General features: G+C 44.7%; 1 pseudogene; it reads left to right on the top strand.

Annotated features, from left to right (window-relative positions):
• The first annotated feature begins 479 nt into the window (after nt 1–479).
• On the top strand, nt 480–1,080 carry LOC140615344 (large ribosomal subunit protein eL15-like; annotated as a pseudogene).
• Nucleotides 1,081–8,159: the final 7,079 nt, after the last annotated feature.

The following is an 8,159-nucleotide window of genomic DNA, read 5'->3' as shown; positions in this document are numbered from 1 at the left end:
AGAGGTTGCTGTGCCCTGTGCCATATTTAGGGACTCTGGCCACAGCCCACTCTGAAGAAGCTTTCTAGACCCAGTGGCTGTCCTGGCCTCTCAGGAATGCTGGAGTTGAGGGGCAGAGAAACAGGAATGTGCCTCTGAGAGCTATAGGGTAAAAGAAGCAGTCTCAGGGGAGGCAGGCAGTGGTTGGGACAGGGCAAAGTTGTGTGTGTACGTAGTCTCCTAAGCTTGCCCAAGACTTCATGTGCCAATGTGCATTACTATGTGAGTAGCATGTGCTTCACATATAATACCATGGAGAGGGCCCTCTGTTAGACATGGTACCCTTGTGCAGTGCACAACCTAAACAATTGTACACGGAGACCCTGTGTCTGCCAACATTCTCTGACCCTAGATATTGAATCCCTGTACTCCCCAGTTAAAAGGCCAACAAAACTTGCTTTTCAGTCTGGCAGCAGCCATCAGTTCAAAAGTAAGTCAAGATGGGTGCTTACACATACAGCCAGGAGCTATGGAGGAAGAAGCAGTTCCATGTAATGTACTTTCTTCTCAGAGTGGGCTGCTTGGCACTACTGCCAACTTTCCGCACTCCACTGGGCACCCCCACCCAACCCCGCCAAATAAAGCATACAGACTGGGGTATACAGCCAAGCATATATCAGATACATGTGCGATGTGGTCTCCACGAAAGCCCAGTCCCTAAGGCTGCTACCTACAGCAAGCCTGCCCCTCATGGTGTTAAACGACTAAAGTTTACCTGAAGCCTTCTGTCTGTTGCAGAGGAGTGAGCTGAACACCACGATGGGGCTCTGAGGGTCTTGAATTCTTAGTGGGTTGACAAAGATTCCATGTACAAATTCTGAGGTTATCCTCTCAATCCATTCCATAAAGTCATCCGAAGAAATCCTGACCCAGTGGATCACCAAACCCATCCACAAACACAGGGAGATGCAAGGGCTGACACCTGCAGGCCACCAGAACCATGGTCTTGGAAGGGCCCACAGGTTCCACCACACTATTAGTGGTTCTCATTGTGCAGCCTACAGAAGACGCAATAGTCCCCAGCTCCACCATGACGGCTAATATACGTAATGCTTGTAAAATTCTTACCTAATACACAGTTTAGGACAGCCAAAAGACAAAAAACCAATAGAACTCCTTTTTTTTTGTTAAGCAAGTTTAGCATGGGGTCCTATCACTTGCCACTGGAAAAGCCCCAACTAATAATGTGCACTGACAAACAGAATGAAGGATAACAGAGAGATCAGGACTGACCTCCAGTCTCTGGAGGCTTCCATAAATTTAAAAATGGCAGCTGGAAATGGCAGCTATAAGAAAGCCATTTAAGATGTCAGAAGTCCAGTTGTTCCTGGTAGCAGCAGGGTTGTGGGCTGGGCCATGGGAGTGATGGCTGAAGCCAATGGAACGAAAGGGAGAAGATTGAAATGAGAAGCTGGGCCGTCCCACAGACACTGAAATGAGCCGCAGGTTGCAGGCATGAGGCGGAAACCTACCTCAGAGAAACAGGCTAATGTTCCTTCCTGGGCAGAACCTCTCCCCTACTCTGTCCCACCTAACCTTACCTGGTTGGTTCATCCCTGAATTTGTCTGGAAGCCCAGCCACCCGAATAATGGGAACTTTTCACTCTATCTCTGGAAAAGAAGCCAGATAAAATCCAGTGTGTTCACCCTACAGGGAAGAAATCTATCTGGAAGTGCCCCTGAGGCCTACAGATGCACCACCTCCACCCTTCCACTCCCATCCTGCCCTAGAGCAATCGTGGCTTGCTGGAAGAGTTTCAGAGACTTCATGTTATCATTTGTTCTTCTCGCTCCATAATCACCTCAGTAACTAGAACTATGAGGCACTGGGGAAAAAAAAATGTGAGCATTAAAGTGCAGTGGATCTGATTTGAATCCCAGCTCTGACCTTGGATAAGTTAGTTGATTTTTCCTTATCTCTAAAATGGAGATAATAATTCCTACCTCAAGGCACCTGGGTGAGTCACTGGTTGAGCACCTGCCTTTGGCTCAGGGTGTGATCCCAGAGTCCTGGGATCGAATCCTGTGTCGGGCTCCCCGCAGGGAACCTGCTTCTCCCTCTGCCTGTGTCTCTGCCTTTCTCTCTCTGTCTCTCACGAATAAATAAATAAAATCTTTAAAAAATAATAATAATAATTCCTACCTCAAAAGGTTGTTGTCACAGTTAAATGAAATAATTTATATCAAGCCACTACATTAGTTCGAGCACATAGTTCCCACCCCCACCACCATCAGTCCTCCTCCCAACAACCCCACCTGCCTCAGAGGCACCATCCATTAGCCATTACTGGGCGTGAGGATGGCCACGTAGAGCAACAGAATGAGCCCTGGGTGAGCTGTGGAGCCCTGCATTCCAGATGTGGCATGAGTAGTTCAATTGGGCACAACGCTCAGCCTGTCGGACCCTCAGTTCTAGCCCTGCCCACCTCACAGAATGGAGGTAATGTGATTTATAAATATCAGCAAAAAAGAACAGGAATAAGTTTGTATTAAGGTACCAGTGAGAACAACAGCAGCTCAGAGTATTTTCTGGTGAGTATTGCTTTTTTTTTTGTTTTTTTTTTTTTTGTTTTTTTTTTGAGTGAAATGTAATCAGCGATTCATTTAATAAGACTGGATTGAGGGACATCTGGGTGGCTCGGCAGTTTAGCATCTGCCTTCAGCTGAGGATGTCATCCTGGAGTCCCGGGATCAAGTCCTGTGGAGGCCGAGAAAATTAAGGCCATTCCACCTCAAGTTTAGCATTGGCACAAGTACAGCCACCGTAGGCCCCTGGGAATAAGAGCTGAACTTTACGGGAAAAACTGCAGCATGTCCTCCATGTCCTTGGCAGGTAATCCCATATCAGAAAGACAACAGAGCCCATGCCCGTGGTAGAGAGTCCCACTTAGAATGAGAACAGGGCTCGATGCCCTTGAAAGCCCCATATCAAAATGTAAACAGAACTTGAAAAATTCCTCCACCCCTTCTGAAAATCCCCTAGACCAGCCTATAAAAAACCCAGCTGTAACCCACTTCGAGGTCCAAGTCCCTGCTCCGCTGTGTCGCGTACACTTGGACCCAAGCTCGAGCTTATAAATAAACCCTCGTGTATTTGCATCCGGGTTGGCTCCTTGGTGGTTTCTCGGATTCGCGATCTTGGGCACAACAGTACCACAACAGACGCCCTGTGTGGAGCCTGCATCTTCCTCTGCCTGTGTCTCTGCTTCTCTCTCTGTGTGTCTCTCATGAATAAATAAATAAAATCTTAAAAAAAAAAAGAAAAAGACTAAATTGGATATCTAGTCTACCATGTGTTCAATCCCTGTGCAAAGAACATTTGCCCTGACATTTGACAGGAGCTACAGTATTTATTTCTTATAAGACATATTTCAGTCTTACTGGTAATTTCATTTACTGTCATCTCCTAGTGACTAGACTTTGAGCTTTTTGAGGCCAGGTGGGATCCAGACAAGTTCCAGTGTCTGTTATCTGACCGAATGAACCCAAAGGACTGATCATTTCTTAAATAACAGCTGCTGTAAGCTTCTTCTCTGACCATTAGCTATACTCCCAGGGGTTCCTTGTCACTCTGGTGGCCCAACGAGAGGGAACTGGACTCATCATGTTTTCATCACCCCAAGCAAACTACCCCTTCTCCTCCAGATGGCTCAGCAGTCTCTAGTCTCTGGACTGGCATCAGCCTCCAGGGTGGCCCAGGGTGATGCCATTTCTATGATGAGATGAGCACAGCCTGACATGTGCCCAATCCTCAATGGTAGCACTCCAGTCCCTTTGCAGCCTATAGGCTTCAGGGCCATTAGGGCTCACTGGGTCCTCTGATATTAATGAGGGATGCTCTCAGCACAGTTCAACTCTGCTTCTTGAATGTCAGCCCATCAAACAGGCAGATCTCCCTGGCAAGTGCCCTTCCCTCTGATCTTGGTGCTCCAAGGATGCCGGCTGGATAGGTAGCATGGGAAGGATTTGGCTTCTCTCCCTCCTGTTGGCCTCCTCCCTTCCTGCATCTCCCATCTGTATCTTTCCTTCCCTTCCTTGCCCCCTTTTCACTTTATTTTTGCCCCCTCCCCCACACATACCTCTTCATACTCTTAATCACTTTTTCTGCTTTCTCATTGTCCCTCTCCTCCTCTATCCCGTGCCTACCTCTTTTCCTCCACGGTCACTCCTTCTCATCTTTGTTAATTTCCATCTTTCTGCCAGTTTGCCTCTTTCTATCCTTTTGTATATATCCTGTCTCCCTTTCTGGGTTGTCCTCTTGCTCCTCACCTTCCCCACCCCAACTCCTCACCTTCAATCTGCAACCATTATGGGGACAGAAAAGCATGAATGGTTCAGGGCACACAAGAAAGTTCAGTTCTAGATGAACATGGAACATACAGAGGAGGCTGATCAGAGGAATCTGGGAAGGTATTTGAATTATCTATCAGTAACTTGAAACCAGAATGAAAAGGAGTCCTCCCTACCTCCTCAAAATACAAGATCTCATTTTATACCCATAAGACTGCTAAAAATTGGACTTGACCAAATTTTGCAAGGATGTAGAAGCAACTGGAATTTCCATACATTGCTGGTGGGGATGTAAAATGTTACAACCCTATTGGAAATCTGTCCTTTTCTTTTCTCATAAATTCAACATACATCTGCTCCATAACCTAACCATTCCACCCTTGGGTATATACCCAAGAGAAGTAAAAAACTATTCTCACATAAAAACAAAACACGAATATCCACAGCAGTTTTATTCATAATAGCAAAAATCTGGAAAATACCCAAATGTCCATCAATAAGAAAATGGAGAAACAATCATGGTATATTCATACAATGGACTACAACTCAGCAATAAAAAGGAATGTGCAACATAACAATCTCTAAAATGTTATGTTGAGTGAAAGAAGCCAAACACAAAGGAATATGATTTCATTTATATGAAATTCAAAAACAGACAAATTGTTGCAGTTGACCTTGACTGCAGCTTTGTGAGACTCTGAAACAGAGGGCCATTTTTCCATGTCATTAAAACTAATCTACTGTGGGGCACCTGGGTGGCTCAGTTGGTTAAGCGTCTGACTCTTGACATCAGCTCAGGTTATGATCTCGAGGTCGTAAGATTGAGCCCCACGTCAGGCTCTGTGCTAAGTGAGGAGATTCTCTCCTTCTCCCTCTGCCCTTCCTATCCCTCCTCAACTCCTCTCACACTCACTCTCTCTCTCTGTCTCTCTCTCAAAAAAAAAAAAAAAAAAACTAAACTAATCTGTGATAAAATAAGACTACGGGTGGGGTGTGGGACTGGCAGGGAGACAAGGGCATGAAGTAACTTCATCAGATGAGAGAAAGGTTCTATCATTGTGGATGGCAGTGAAAACAGGCATATATAGTTCTCACACTTCATTGACCTAGACACTTAAGATTTGGGCACTCTACCATGTATGATTTATGTTCATTTTTTAAAAATCACCCATCATTATATAATGTGCAGAAAAATACCACTATATTTTCACTTACTCTATTCATATACAGATCTATTTTCCTAATCATGGTTAAATGTTGTATACAGTTCTTTTTCCCTTAACATCATTTTTGCTCATTTGCTAACGTCTTCAAAATTCTTTGAAAAGCATGCCTTTTAATAGGTGTAATAGGTTATCATAAAGATGCTTCATGATGTGCCTCACCATTTTCCTGTTGCTGGACAGGTATATCATTTCCAATTTTTCATTTTACAAATGGTAATGTCATGACAAACATAAATGGAAAAGTATAGATACTGAAGTTATTTTACATTAAAAAAGTAGTTTAAGAGCAGGTACTCCGGAGGCCAGACCATCCATGAGTTTGAATTTCAGGCCCACCACTTACATTTTGTGAACAAGGCAGGTTATTTAATCTTTCTCTGCTTCAGGGCACCTGGGTGGCTCAGTTGGTTAAGCATCTGACTCTTGATTTTGGCTCAGGTCATGATCTCAGGGTCATGAGGTTGATCCCCACAGTGGGCTCCTTGCTGAATGTGGAGACTGCTTAAGATTCTATCCCTCTCCCTCTGCCCTGCCCACACATCTCTCTCCTTTTCTAAATGATAAATAAGAACCTTTCTCTTTTAAATTTCCTCGTTGGAAGTGTCGGTATTAAGAGTAACTCCCCTCACTACATTGTTGTGAGGTTAAATGGGGTCTTAGTTGTAAAGCACTTAGAATAATGCCTGGCATTTAGTAAGCCCTCAAAAAGTGTTAGCTATTATTTACAATATTCTTTGAGGAAAGACCTACAATTGGACTTAAAACAACGGATGTGGCAAACAAAGTAGAAAGAAATTATTATTGTTGGAGGACTGGAGGATCCCGGAGAGGGTTACTAATCTGCTCCCAAAGTCTGTGTTTGGGTTGGCAGAGTCTAGACCAGGGATGGCATATTCCATATTTGCCTCATCCCTTGACCTCCACAGACAGCATTCTTCTGTTATCACACCATTCCCATAGAGCCTAAATATAACCTTGAACTCCCTTTCATCCTCCAGCTTCCTTTCATGTTTCATCTGAGTTGAGATGAGGGAAGGGCTTCTTGACAACCCTGTTCTAGAACAATCGTTCCCAACCCTGGTACATATTGGGGTCACTGAGGGTGTAGGCAGACTTCCAAGATAGCCCCAGTGATCCCCACCTCTGGCAGGCATGCCCTTATAAATCCACTCCCTCTGAATGTGGGGGGGACCTAGTGGCTTGTTTGTAATGAACAGAATATGGCATAGGCAATGGAATGTCATTTCCGTGAATAGGTTAGAAACAACTGTGACTTCCGTCTTGCTAGCAGATTCTCTCTCATGCGCTTTAATGAAGGAAGCTTCTGTGTTGGAGAGGCCCAAGTGCTAAGAACTGAGAGTGGCCTCCAGCCAACAGCCAAGAAGAAACTTGAGACCTTATTGCAGGTGCCTATAAGGTAGTGAGTAAGCTTGGAAACAGATCCTGTTTGTTGGACCTTGACTGCAGTCTTCTGGGAGACCCTGGACCAAGACCTAGACAGCAACTTAGTGGGAGACTCTGAAGCAGAGGATATATAGAATATAGAAACTGTGAGATAATAAATATATGAGGCTTTAAAAAAATTTATTTATTTATTTATTTGAGAGAGAGAGAGAGAGAGAGAGCATGAGCAGAGGGAGGGGCAGAGGGAGAAGCAGACTCCCTATTGATCATGGAGCCCAATGTGGGGCTCAATCCCGGGACCCCAGGATCATGACCTGAGCTGAAGGCAGATGTTTAACTGACTGAACGACCCAGGTGCCCCAGATATGTGTTGTTTCAAGCCACTAAGAGCTAGGGCAATTTGTTGCCCAGCAATAGATTAAAACAAGTGGGAAAAAGGGGCTTGAAAAAAAAATAGTAATGTTAGCTAAATCAGAATCTCTAAGGTTAGAACCCAATCATTGGTAGTTTTTAAGTTTCTCTAGGTGATTCCAAAACATAGCCAGAGTCTGCTGACTGAGCTTCTTCTCAAACTTTAAAATGCATAGGAATCATGTAAGTATTTTGTCAAAACATAGATCTAGAGTGCGGCTCAAGGTTTTGCATTTCCAACAAGGTCCAGTTTATGATGATACCAACGATTCCTAGACCATCCCAAGTAACAGGGGTCTAGGGACTCCATGCAAAAGCCAAGAGATTGGACCACATAGATGGCTCCAGAAACAGTGAGCAGCAGGGGGATGTGAGGCATTTAAAGGAATACTTCTCAGGTCTTGGCAATTATCTGGGTGTGGAGGGTGACACCAAGGTGACAGCCTCCTCAAGTTTTCAAGTCCAGGGGGTTGGGAAGAAGCTGATGTTTTTTGGTGAGATGAAAAAAATCTAAAAAGGAGAAGCCTATTTAGGAGGAAAAACAGTGATGGAAGTAACCTGATAAGGGATGATCAGGATGGAATTTGTGGGACCCAGTACAAAATAAACAGGTAGGGGACCTCATTAAAAAATTATTAAGAATTTCAAGATGGTGGGCAACCCTGGTGGCTCAGCGGTTTAGTGCCGGCCTTTGGCCTAGGGCGTGATCCTGGAGTCCTAGGATCAAGTCCCACATCGGGCTTCCTGCATGGAGCCTGCTCCTCCTTCTGCCTGTGTCTCTGCCTCTCT

The sequence above is a fragment of the Canis lupus genome, chromosome 23 (assembly GCF_048164855.1).
Source record: "Canis lupus baileyi chromosome 23, mCanLup2.hap1, whole genome shotgun sequence".
NCBI classification, from domain to species: Eukaryota; Metazoa; Chordata; class Mammalia; order Carnivora; family Canidae; genus Canis; species Canis lupus.
The sequence above is the reverse complement of the archived record's forward strand: the minus strand, read 5'-3'. Positions and strand labels throughout refer to the sequence as shown.